General features: G+C 32.2%; 1 protein-coding gene across 7 annotated transcripts in view; it reads right to left on the bottom strand.

Annotated features, from left to right (window-relative positions):
• Window positions 1-12,477, bottom strand: part of LOC127703064 (uncharacterized) — a 434,903-nt gene that overhangs the window by 211,764 nt on the left and 210,662 nt on the right. The gene's annotated exons all lie outside the window — the stretch shown is intronic.

Below are 12,477 nucleotides of genomic sequence, written 5' to 3'. Positions count from 1 at the left end.
AATCTAAATATATGATCATTTGGGAGGAGCTATTATGTCAATCATCTGTTGATACCAATGTCCAGCTGTTAATCCTTGACCACAAGATAAATATTGTGGTCTTATCTCATTGTAACTGTAATTTATATAACATGGAAGTAAATAGAGAAAAGGAAAAATATATGAAAAGGAAAAAACTAAAAGGAGAAAATCTTCCAAAATGAAAAAAACTATGGATAAGAGTGTGAAATTATCTTTGAAAGCCTCTGACAAAGGTTCTTACTACAAACAAGAAGAATATGTCTCTGAATCTGACACTACCAACAGTGACAGCAGTCTTCATTCCAAAGAGAAAAATAATCTAAATAGTAGTGTTTCTTTTCTGAAACTTTCATCACCTTTTGAACAGTCATTTGAAGTTGAAGACAATGCTGCTGCTGCTGCCACTAATGATGTTGATGATGATGATGATGATGATGATGATGATGATGATGATGATGATGATGATGATGATGATGATGATGATGATGATGATGATGATGATGATGATGATGATGATGATGATGATGATGATGATGAGAGTGACAAAGAAATGAACATATCATGGGAAGTGAATTCCAACATTGAAAACATTTCAGACTCTGATATTTCTAGTGACGAACAAGAGGATGCAAGTGTAACTGGCCGTGCATTTATACAACTGGAGATTTTGCAGAAAAAAATTAACCAGGCTGCTGTATGTAGTACTTGCAAAACTGGAGAATTAAATGTCATTGATACAAGTGAAAACAACAAAAGTGGACTATGCTTGAAATTAGCATTGACATGTAATGAGTGTAATTCAAATACAGTGTTTGATACTGACGGAAAGGGAAACTTTGAATATAGTAAAATACACAATGTGAACCGTCTTTCAGTTTTAACCATGCGCATGATGGGAAAATCTAGAAATGCACTTCTAAAATTCTGTTCCATACTTGATCTACCAAGTCCAGTAAATTATGGACCCTACAAAAAGCATACGCAGACGTGGAAAGAAATTGCCACTGAAATAATTGAGGAAAATCTGTCTGAAGCAGCTGAGGAAATTCAGCAATTGAAAAGAAAGTCCGGTTGGGATGGAAATGGAGATTGTAAATGTTCCGTTTCTGTAGATGGATCATGGGCACATGTAGGATATAGTTCTAGATTTGGCTTTATAAGCGTTATTTCTGTTGACACAGGAAAGGTGTTAGATTATGTGACATTATCAAATGAATGCAGGTCATGTAAGAAATGGGAAAGAGAAGGAAAAACTCACACTGGGGATTTTTTGCAATGGTTTGTTGAACACGAGAAAGATTGCACATTGAATCATGATGGATCAGCTAAGACAATGGAGGCACACGGTGCTGTAATACTTTTCCGGCGCTCAGTAGAAAAGCACAGTCTTCAATATACAACATATGTCGGTGATGGTGACAGTTCAGCCTATGGAAATGTAGTAGATTCTAGACCGTATGGCCCTAACATAATCATTGCAAAAGAGGACTGTGTTGGACATATACAAGGGCGAATGGGCAAACATCTTAGGCGGCTAGCTGATCAGTATAAAGGTACCGTACAGTACATTGTATTACCCTCCCCCTTTTTTTTAAATCATCAAAATCTAAAGTTGCCAGTGCAAATATATGATGTCTGTTTTGACAAATAATATAGAGATAAACCATATTGTATACATGTATCACAGTGGGGAACTGTATGTACATCTATGCTAATGAAGCCCTTATCATCATGGACAAACAAAACATAACTGACCAGATAATTTATAACTGATATCAGCATGATCAGAATCATGTTGAAAAATGAAAGTTTTATATTGTCAACCTATTTTTTTTTTGGTTTAAGGTTTACTTATTGTTATATTTTGCAAAGGAAAAGTTCCACTTATATAATGTTGTAGCCACCATGGTGCACATTGTATTTGTGCATTTTGCATATTTTGATAGATACATAAATTGCTCTTTGTTCTGAATAGAAATAATTCACTAAAGTTTTGAATATTATATTCATTCAGTTTTTAGTCAATTCATAGCATTTAGGATTAAATTTAATTATGTACTTTACATTTCAATTGCTAATATGCAACATTTTTAGATCAAGAAGTTACAGACTCATACATTTCCCTAAAGATATTTATTTAGTAATGAAAATTTAATCAAATTTTAATGTTTCAGGAAGAAAACTTGAAGATGGAAAGCAACTTACAGGCAAAGGTGGACTTACAAACAGATTGATGAACAGTTTCCAAACCTTTTACGGGATTGCAATAAGAAACAACAAGGGTAATGTAAATGCAATGAGACAAAATGTAATGGCTATATTATTTCATTATGCCAGCACAGGAGAAAATCCTATGCATCACTTTTGTCCTGAAGGGAATACTTCTTGATGTAAATGGCTCGTTGACAAAGACCGTGGATCATCAACCTACCGACCACTCAAAAATCCATTATCTGAAGTTGTAGTCCAAATACTAAAACCAGTTTTCGAAAAACTGTCTGATGAAAAACTGCTCTCCGGCGCTGAGAAATGTTTGACTCAAAATCAAAATGAATCACTTCATCATGTTATTTGGAGCTATTTGCCAAAGGAGAATATCATAGTGCAGGGGAAATTCAGCTTGGTACAGCACTAGCCGTGGGACATTTCAACAGTGGTATGGAAAATTTTAATACTAAACTTTTTGAAAAGGCAAATATTAGTGTAGGGGACAATAATAAGCGGTTGTGGATTAACATTGATTCTACCAGAATTCGTCATTCTTTGTACAACGCAAGTGAGAAGGGAAAGAAACGGAGAAAACAATTGAAAGCTATGGAAGCACAACACCAAGATACACTCCAATATGATGACAGTTATGCTAAAGACAAGTATTATAAATCTAGTACAGTGACTTCCGACAATCCAAGTGAAAAGGGGAAGAGACAGCCTAAATGCAAAACATGTGGAAAACCCATGAAAGGCCACAAAAAACAAACTTGTCAAAGAAATCAAATTCAATGATATAAAGATAAACATTTTCAATTATAATAAGTGCATGGACCTATTTCTTTCTCTTTTCAAATGTAAATAAGTAACAATTGTTTTATTGTGTATATCAATTTATTTTTGTCACTGCATATTTGTTCTCAGCCACTATACTACAGAAGATTTCCATTGTCACAGGAAATGCATCCTACAAAAAAAGAGAAAAAACAATTACTTTTTGACAAAAATAAATTTGTTCTTTCATTTCTTAACCTTTTTTTTAACCTCTAAAAATTGAACTTATGTATAAAAAATGTGAGTGAACTCATCAAAATGATCATAATAGATTTGAAAAGGGGGGTTTCATTTTGAAATTATAAACACAAATAATAGGGTATTTTAACATGTCCTGCTGCCCAACCAATAATATTTTGATAATATGTAGAGAGAATTGTATCCATTGATCTACATTTCTATCACTAATCAGTTTATCATCTCACCTTTTTTATCTCTCCTTTGATGTCTAGTGGTGCTAGAGAACGAAGATAGTTTAGCACCACCTTTGGCCATGCATACTGGGCATCGTCTGGTCCAATTTCAGAATCCTGTTGTATAATAAAAATATTATATAAATTAATCAAAATATTACATTAGATCGAAGAAACACAAACTAGTATTCAAATACACATTAGAAGGAATAACAAAAAATTGCAAAACCAACCACAAAAATATTTAATTCACTTAGTCCAAGACAAACCTACAAACAACATGAACCCCCCCCCCCCCCCCCCTTCCTTTTCCAATAATGATTTTTTTTTAATTTAACTGCTCTTGGCATTACAATTCTATGAATGCTGAATAGCCAAAGAAAGACTTCAGGTAGACAGATAAGACAATCTACTCATACTGTAAATTACTTGATAATTTTTTTTAAAAGTAACAGTGTCTTACCTTCAAAGCATAAGCCCAGTGACAGTATGTCACCCATCTTAATTTTCTGTCTCCCCTGTTTCTTCTCCTCTGTGAGTTTACTTCCTCTTGCAGCAATGTGGCAAACATTTCCCCATCATATCTGAGAAAAAATTTTATATAGTTACTTTTTTATTTAATATTATAATTAATTTAAATAAATCAATGAATGAAAATTACTATAAGTTACTAGCATCATTAAAAGTTTTGCTCAGATGTCTTGCATGTAGTTTAAACTGTTTTACTTATTATTATTTTTTAACAGAAAATAAATAAATAGTTAAAGTAACTTACCCAACATTTCTTACAGCCTGTATAAATTCGTCTCTTTGATCTTCTAAATTTAAATGATGAGCATGTCTTCTGTTAGGAGCTTTAGGCATTTTAATCAAATATTAAGTTTTAATATGTGAAATTTTTCACTTCCATAAAACCCAAAAATCAGTCTATTTTCAGGAAGCCAGAATAATAATGGCAAATATTGATTATATGCAGCTGGTCAATCCTGTTATTCCCTTATCTAAGACTGTCTGGACAGAGGCGGAGATTTGTCTATATTTAATAACTACATCACAGATGTTGGTCAAATCTGTGACGTCAAACTCCCGCCAAATGCCAAGTTAGTGTTGGTCAGTGCACTTATAATTCAAAATTTACAGTATTAGAGCATCAAAGACACAAACTGTGTGGTTCTATTGATGTAATAATGGTGTCAGAACACTCCTGGGGTGTTCCCAGTGGCATTTTTGTATTTATGTTGCATTTATAGGGGTTCTAAGGGGGAAATTCAGTTTTTAGGTGATTTCTGAACAATTTTTCATGAGAATTGTTGGCAAAAAATGAAAGTAGAAACTTTATGGGTACCCCCTTTGGCTTGACTTTGATATATGTGATTAAAGGGAATATTTTCTACAATACCGTGTCCCAGTTTTTGGATAATTTGTTTCTAAATGAATTTATAGGTCTCTAAAGATGAAAGGTGAAATAAGGTTTGGCACCCAGCAGTTAAATCAATATATCTTCTTACTGGAGGCATATATCAAAAATCTGAGACACGGATTTGCAGATTGTGTATGGTTGATTAAAGGGATGAAAACAAATGTTTACTACTATTTGACCTGAATGTGCCATTTTAATCCAAGTTGGAAGAGCACTTTTTGGCAATTAATGAGCTATATTTTGAGATTAATCATACCAAAAATAAATTTAGCTATAGATTAAGAAAGAGTAATATTTCAGCTTTAAAATGAGTTAAAGATTTTAAAAATCCATTGAGTAGTTTTGGAGAAAATAATCTTTAAAGACTGTTAGTTGGAGTCAGAAAATTCTGACTGTAGTGCTACCTTAATATGATTACTTCATATCCTTTCCGTAGTATTCATAACTTCTGCAAAAAAACTCAACATAAACAAACATTCTAACCACCACGAAGAAGCAAAGTAGTGCTGAAAGTGGCGCTAAACACCAATAAGTCAATCAATCAATCAATCAACAAACATTCTAAATAATACAGTTTCTTGAACTAAGTACTTATCTAAATACAAAACCATGTGTGTCTGTGTTGGTCAACAAGATATTTGCGACATTGTATGTCATGGTACAGGTATATATGACCAAAAAAAAATGTTCATATAGCATCCTTTACGGTTCCAAAAAATCCTAAAGGATATTTTTTCTCCTAGAGTTTTATATCTCTTAAGATAAAGAAAAATGAATAGGATATTTTTTCTCCATCGGGTCTTTCCATTGTAGAATTACTCTTATAGGATTACAATTATTCATATAGAAATAATAACAAATCCTAACAGAAAACATCCAAAAAAAGAAAAAAAATTAACATTGGGTTAACTTATGTCCTATTGGACTAAAAATAATCCGACGGGAAAATTTGTATCATATAATATAAACAAAAAAATCACAGATGATAGTATATATCAGTGAATGAGAGTACGGAAAGACAATGATTCTATAGCAGTACATGTATGAAGATTTTGATAATTAAACGGATTTTCTTTAATAAGAAAGTTCACATACACTTGTTTTATAGTAAAACTAAGCCATTCAAGTATATAAAACATATTTAATTTTGTTTTTAATTCGAAGTTTCATATGACTTTAGTGTCACTGAATGAATATCAATTCAGGAAAGAACACTATCTTTTTTTTCTAAGATTCAAATAGTCACTTTCTGTTGATTTATTGTTGACATATTGCAAGGTAACTTCGAATATTTCTGTAAATTAAAATGATATGAATATGTTTTGTAAATCTTTTATGAACATTAAAGTTATATTTATAAATAACAAGGTTGCACTAGTTGTTTGTTAACATTTTTTGTCCTGAGAGTAAACAAATATAGAGAAAAACGGCCCAAACTATTCACAGTACACAGAAAGTAAATAACAAAATCAACATGAATTTTATATAATTGTGGTAATAACAGTGATTTGTTTTGTTAACCTCGATAACAATACTGATAAAAGTTCATTTCAAAGCATAATCATATTTCAAAAACAATATCTATTTGAACGTTGTACTTGGAAATTCAATTTGTCTTATCATGTATAGAGAATATGACAAAATAAGTAGACATGTATGTTGGAATATAGAATCTTCAAACATTATACAATTTTGTACAGTTACGGAGTTTTGGCGTGTTCCAGTGATATAAACAACTATTACAAACAAAAATAATAGGATTTGAAACGTTAAAACAATGTTCGCATTGCTACATTTAAAAAAAAAAAGTCAAAGCTGATTTTCAGTTAAGCAGCAGCTTTTACGTCATGAGGCAAACCCTAATGGCTCGGGGTCAGAATTAGTCCGGAATAAGAGACTAAAGATTTTCCGGCAAATTTAAATGAAAATAAAAATTGAGATAGACATACATACCAGTTTTGTTTAAAACAATAAAATACCAAAAGATTTTGTTAAAACATTTGGAATATCTTAATTACATAAGTATGCACTAAATTTGTGCAACATTTCTCTTTGAAAATGATTAATTTTACGTCACGTAAAATAACATTTTACGTTAGCTACGTCAGTATCTCCCCTGTAACTGTATCGTATGCCCTTTAGCAAATTAAAATAAAATGTCAAGTTATGTTCTTTCATTGGTTACTGTAAATATATGATGTATGCCAACCATGTATCACTTGTATATCTTAATTAGCCAGAACTGACACATCCACTTACATTGTTTCAGCTATTACTCTGAATTATAAAGCCTTATTTTATATTCAACATGTTCAAGACAACTCATGCATTTGTTAGTTATGATTCCGGTTAAATCAAAACCAAAGACTTCACCAGTGCAAATACCAGCAAAGATTATTATTCATATGTATAATCATCATTAAGTATGCTCAAGACACATGCTAATTAATATGCTTAGTCTCGGTACGATTTAAGACTTGACTCAGAGATACCTGCAAATTTGTGAATTCATGTACATTTATTTTGGTTATGTGTGTCGTTGGATTGCTGTATACATGCTAAAGTCTACTCAACATCAACTTTAACTATATATGTTTGTGAACTCGCATGGTAATGATACATGCACAACTTCATAGTATAGGACAACTGCAACGTACAAAGCATGCGATTTTGTCTTGGACTAATACATTTATCCATTGTTCCAAGGTTGTTTGTATGGATTTTTTTTTCTATTTTTCGTCGTCAAAAATCACAAAGTCCGTCTTGATATACACCATGAGATAATCTATTATTTTGTTTATGGTCATCTAAAACGTTACTTAAACGCAGCTTTCTCAATTTAAATATTGAAGATAGCTAAATGGCGACAGATTGACGCATTGTTTATGTTTTTATTGATAAAAACTGTGTTCGTTAGTTTATGATAGCTTTCAGTTCTTCAGTTTGGTAAGAATCCCCCATTTGAAGGTTTTAAGGGTTGACAACTATATAATCAGCACGTGTCATACTAACCTGGTTATAGACATTGGTAAAACTCAATAAAAAAAATATATATGGTTTGGTTTTTAATAAGAACCAATACGGTAAAGGTAACAGACAAAGTATTTGTTTGCGATATCAACTAAAACAAAATGTACTTCCTTGAGTTTTATTAAATTATTTAGATATTGGTGATTAAGCCATACTTTGTTCGATAAACTATTTCAAATGTCTCGTCGGGTTGCTGTCTCATTGACGCATGCCCCACGTGTTGCTTTATAAATGATACACTCAATTTAGCATTTTCTTGATAAATGTCTGCCTTGTTCAACTGTACTTGTGAACTATTTACATATTTAACGGAATTCGTTCAAATGCTCGTTCAACCCAACATTATCTACATGTACTTTATCTACATATGATGTACATGTAACAGTAGACAGAATACTGAGGAATTGATTGAAAGAAGAATACAGAACATGAATTCCAAAAACAATTCTGCATTCCTATTGATATAAAGCAAGTCACATAAAAAATATGAAGCTGAGAAGTTTACTGGTCTTATATTGGAATATACAGAGTAAAATATATAAAGATTTGGTCACATAATTTTGAAAGAAACTGTTTGAATGATATCTCATACAATGAATAAACAATCTTTGGAATATATAAAAAGAAAAAGATGTAGTATGATTGCCAATGGGACAACTCTCCACAAAAGACCAAATGACAAAGAAACTAACAACTATTGGTCACCGTGCGGCCTTGTCTTCTTTTTTTTTTCTCTGCTTGGTTTGAATTATGTTTTGTACATCTATACTGCAATGGCTTTAGAAAAGGATATTGGAATTGTTTAATTTCGGAATGTTGGTACCAGCTATGGTAATTGTATGAGCATGTCCCTCATTGTTTAACAAAACCATAGGACCTAGCGTCAACATTTGTTATTTAGACGAGACATCTGTTTGATACCGAAGGTCTAAGGTCAAACTCGGGTCAAATCGTGTCATTATGGTACCGTGTGAAACATTTTGAATAAGTGAATACATCAATCGTCCTCATAAACTGCATAGGAAAATAAATACTCAACAGTTCAAAACACCTTGAATCTAGGAATGATTAAGATCCATAGATAGATGGCTTTTTTTTTAGATTTGATTAATTGGCAAAGACAGAAATCAGTCAAAAGTTCAATTGTTTGAGCATTCTTTAGACCTTTCAGACACCTATTTCTTGTTAACAAAGCAAAACAAAACTAAAGATTTAAAAATTTGAATTTGGTTATTTTCTGACAATGTCTTTAGGAGTAAGATCGAATACGTTTTGGCTAGGAGTCAGAATAAAGTGTATATATTTGCCACTGGACAAACAACAATAAGAATCATTAACATATAGAAGTCCTGAATATGCATGTTATACTTGTCGTTGGCTTTTCCTATATAGATAAATGTAGTATGACTGCAAGAGATATTGGACAAATGCGAATAATTTATGATAAACTGTATTCCATAAAAAGGTAGGAGTTTATCAGTAAATAGATATTAGTAAGTGTGTCATCTGATGAGTGTGTGATTTTTTTAAAATTTACTTAGTATTACATATAATAGTAATTTCTGTTTTAATATAACTGATAAATTACAGTCATAAAACATTAGATTGTAGATAACTGGTGATGAAACTCTGCTGGCCTAAGAGTGCTGAAGACCACTATTAATAGCAATACCGTTAAGAAACCCTTTTGTTCTAAAATGCTGCCGAGAAACCGCTGACAGCGAAATAGAATGGGGACATTTATTTGGAAAATAGATCTGATATTGTTTTGGAAGATTGTTAAAGATTAAGAGCCAGCACTGTGAACGTTTTAGCGCAGCCTACACAAGAAAACAACATCAGCATGAGGAGAAAGTTAACACACGCTTGAAAATATGGGATGTCGACACTAAGTGCACTTCGCTAAGACGAAACAAAATTAAATCAGTAGAATGTAATATTCAATAAATAGTAATTTACGAAGTCCGACAGAGCAAATGAAAATAAAATAATTATAATAAAAACTCATATCCTGTCACATGATTATTTTTTTCAATTCAATTCTGAAATAAAATTGTGTTCACTAAATTTACAAATTCAAACATACCATTTTAAGAAAACCCATGGCCCACAATAAAAGAAAGGTCAGTGTTTCGAAGAAGATAAATCCAGAAAAGCGCTTGGAACGTAAACAAATAATAAACAGATATTTTCAATAACCTTTATTATTCACACGGCAGTAGAAACTGAAAAAAAAACGAGATCTTAAAACCATTTTTACTTTCGATACATTATAGTTTACAGTTGGATATTCGAGGAAGGTTGTGTCTTAGTTGGTCATGATTCACAAGTACAGATGATGAAAACAAATGTTTTCAAAGGGGAGACAAAACGATTAACAAACGTGCATTTTGGGGGAAGGGGTATATTGCTCACATCGGTATTGGAAAAGGCCCTAGGGGTATTGAAGGTCTTATAAGGCTTTTTTTAACAAATATACAAGTATGTAAACAAAATCAAATTGTTGCTTAATTTCTTTGTTTGAATAAAGGGAGATGTGAGATATGTAATAAGGCAGCAACTGGCTTATTAACGAAACACAAAACCAAAGACGTCTAGAAAATACGTGACTAAAGGAAGATGAACGAGTATTTTGTTTGCTGCTAATTTGTAGCTTAAGTCAAGATTCGTTGGTCCCTTGAATTGGAAATACAAAAACAAAGGATATGGGGTATACAACTATGACACAAAATCAGTTCATGCACAGCAAAAACACACAAATAGCAAAGGAACAGTAAGGTCTTAAACACGGGCCAGAAAAAACCTCACTGCAAGTTTAAGACGGCCCCTAGCACCGGTAGAGCGGAATTCTTTGCAAAATGATTCGGATAGACTTTATAAGATGTATCACCACCACATCGGGCCTGGTAAAAAAAGAACCCACTGGAAAGTAATACATATTTAAAACAAATTAGTACCTACGCATAGGTGTAAATATAAAACTATGTAGAATACCTTTTAGTTATTAGGGTATCAAATGAATAGTGAAGGACTGTTGATCCTTGTAGAACACAATCATATTGACTGATAATTTTGAATAATACATAAATGTATGAATTAATTCTAAAGTTGAAGGCATATATTGCCTGTTTTTCAGATATGAAGTTTGATATATCCAAATTTCCGGTAATCAGTCTGTTGTAGAAATAAAGGTATATTGATCCCGCCTCCATAAAAAGTTTGGAAGTGAAAAATTTAATGTGGATAGGAATGAGGGCCAGGAATAGGAGGTGTTCGTCTGTTTCAAATTTTAGTACACAAACTCCCCTGAAATTGAGAGAATGATGTGGCACACATGTGAGAAGTTATCTCAAGAATAAATACCCCATAACTTTATTTCTAAGATACAAAAGAGCATACAAACCAAGCACGGGAAATTTTCTACGGCCTCTATACAGCACGAGAGACAAAGTCCGTTAATATAACAAAAAAGCAAACTGAGGGATATTGGGTATCTATCCATGACACGATAAAACAAAGGAATAGCACTTTTATTGCTGTTCCTCATCTCAAAGTCACAGTGAGGTCTTATTGAATATATTGAAAAATACATCACATGTTCATAACAATAGTCAGATTTTAATAGTAACACATTTCAGTCTCCTGCATGTAGTACATATTCGTTTAAGACTTTAAACTTCTTGCCTTTCAGGAGAAAAAGTCCATGAATTATGAAATAAGGAGATGTGGTTATGCTAAATATTTATTTTCCTTCCGCGACAATATGACTGGGGAACATTGATTTACCGTTGTCCGTCCGTGCGACCGTCCGTCCCGCACAGGGTATGTGGTTTATACGCGTCAGATAATTCCTTATGACTACAGTTTTCAAGCTAGTACCGTTATAGTATGTTACTGGTGTTATTTCATGTACTAAAGATTTGCATTTTGTCAGGATTTTAGTTTTTCTATAAATTATCAACAAATGGCACGTTGTTATACTATTGAACTGTTGATAATATAAGGCATGCAAGGGTACATGGTTTGTACGGCTTACTCTTCCTACAGTTTTTCAAGCTTCAACTTTTATATTGCACTGAGTGTTTAACAAATAAAGTTTTGTCCGACTAAATACTCATGCAAATAACACGTGTACATTATACAGGGTATACTATATTAAGAACGTATATTATAATAGGATATTAAGTTTCTTTAAATTTTCCTCGAATCAAATTTTTAACCGTTTTAAAGGAGTGCATCAAATGTTTCTTTTAAACACAATCATTTTACATTTTACTTCAACGTCACTATTTACTAAATCCAATTGTGTATAAGCACTTTATTCATGCATGCAACAGTGGTATCACCTTTCTCTAGCTCGGGTAGGGTTAAGTTGAAAATTAGACAGAAATCCAACAATATATAAATGTCAGCATAGAGTTTTCTTAAAAAAAAAACTTAAGTCAATACTCTAAGTCGAGCTTTATATATCCCCGGGCTCTAAAATCATTCTATTTTGATTTATATGGACTATCAAATATCTAAATTTAATTGATGAAGTAAAACCTGCCG

Source organism: Mytilus californianus, unplaced genomic scaffold (genome assembly GCF_021869535.1).
Source record: "Mytilus californianus isolate M0D057914Y unplaced genomic scaffold, xbMytCali1.0.p SCAF_5, whole genome shotgun sequence".
In the NCBI taxonomy this organism is placed as follows: Eukaryota; Metazoa; Mollusca; class Bivalvia; order Mytilida; family Mytilidae; genus Mytilus; species Mytilus californianus.
The sequence above is the reverse complement of the archived record's forward strand: the minus strand, read 5'-3'. Positions and strand labels throughout refer to the sequence as shown.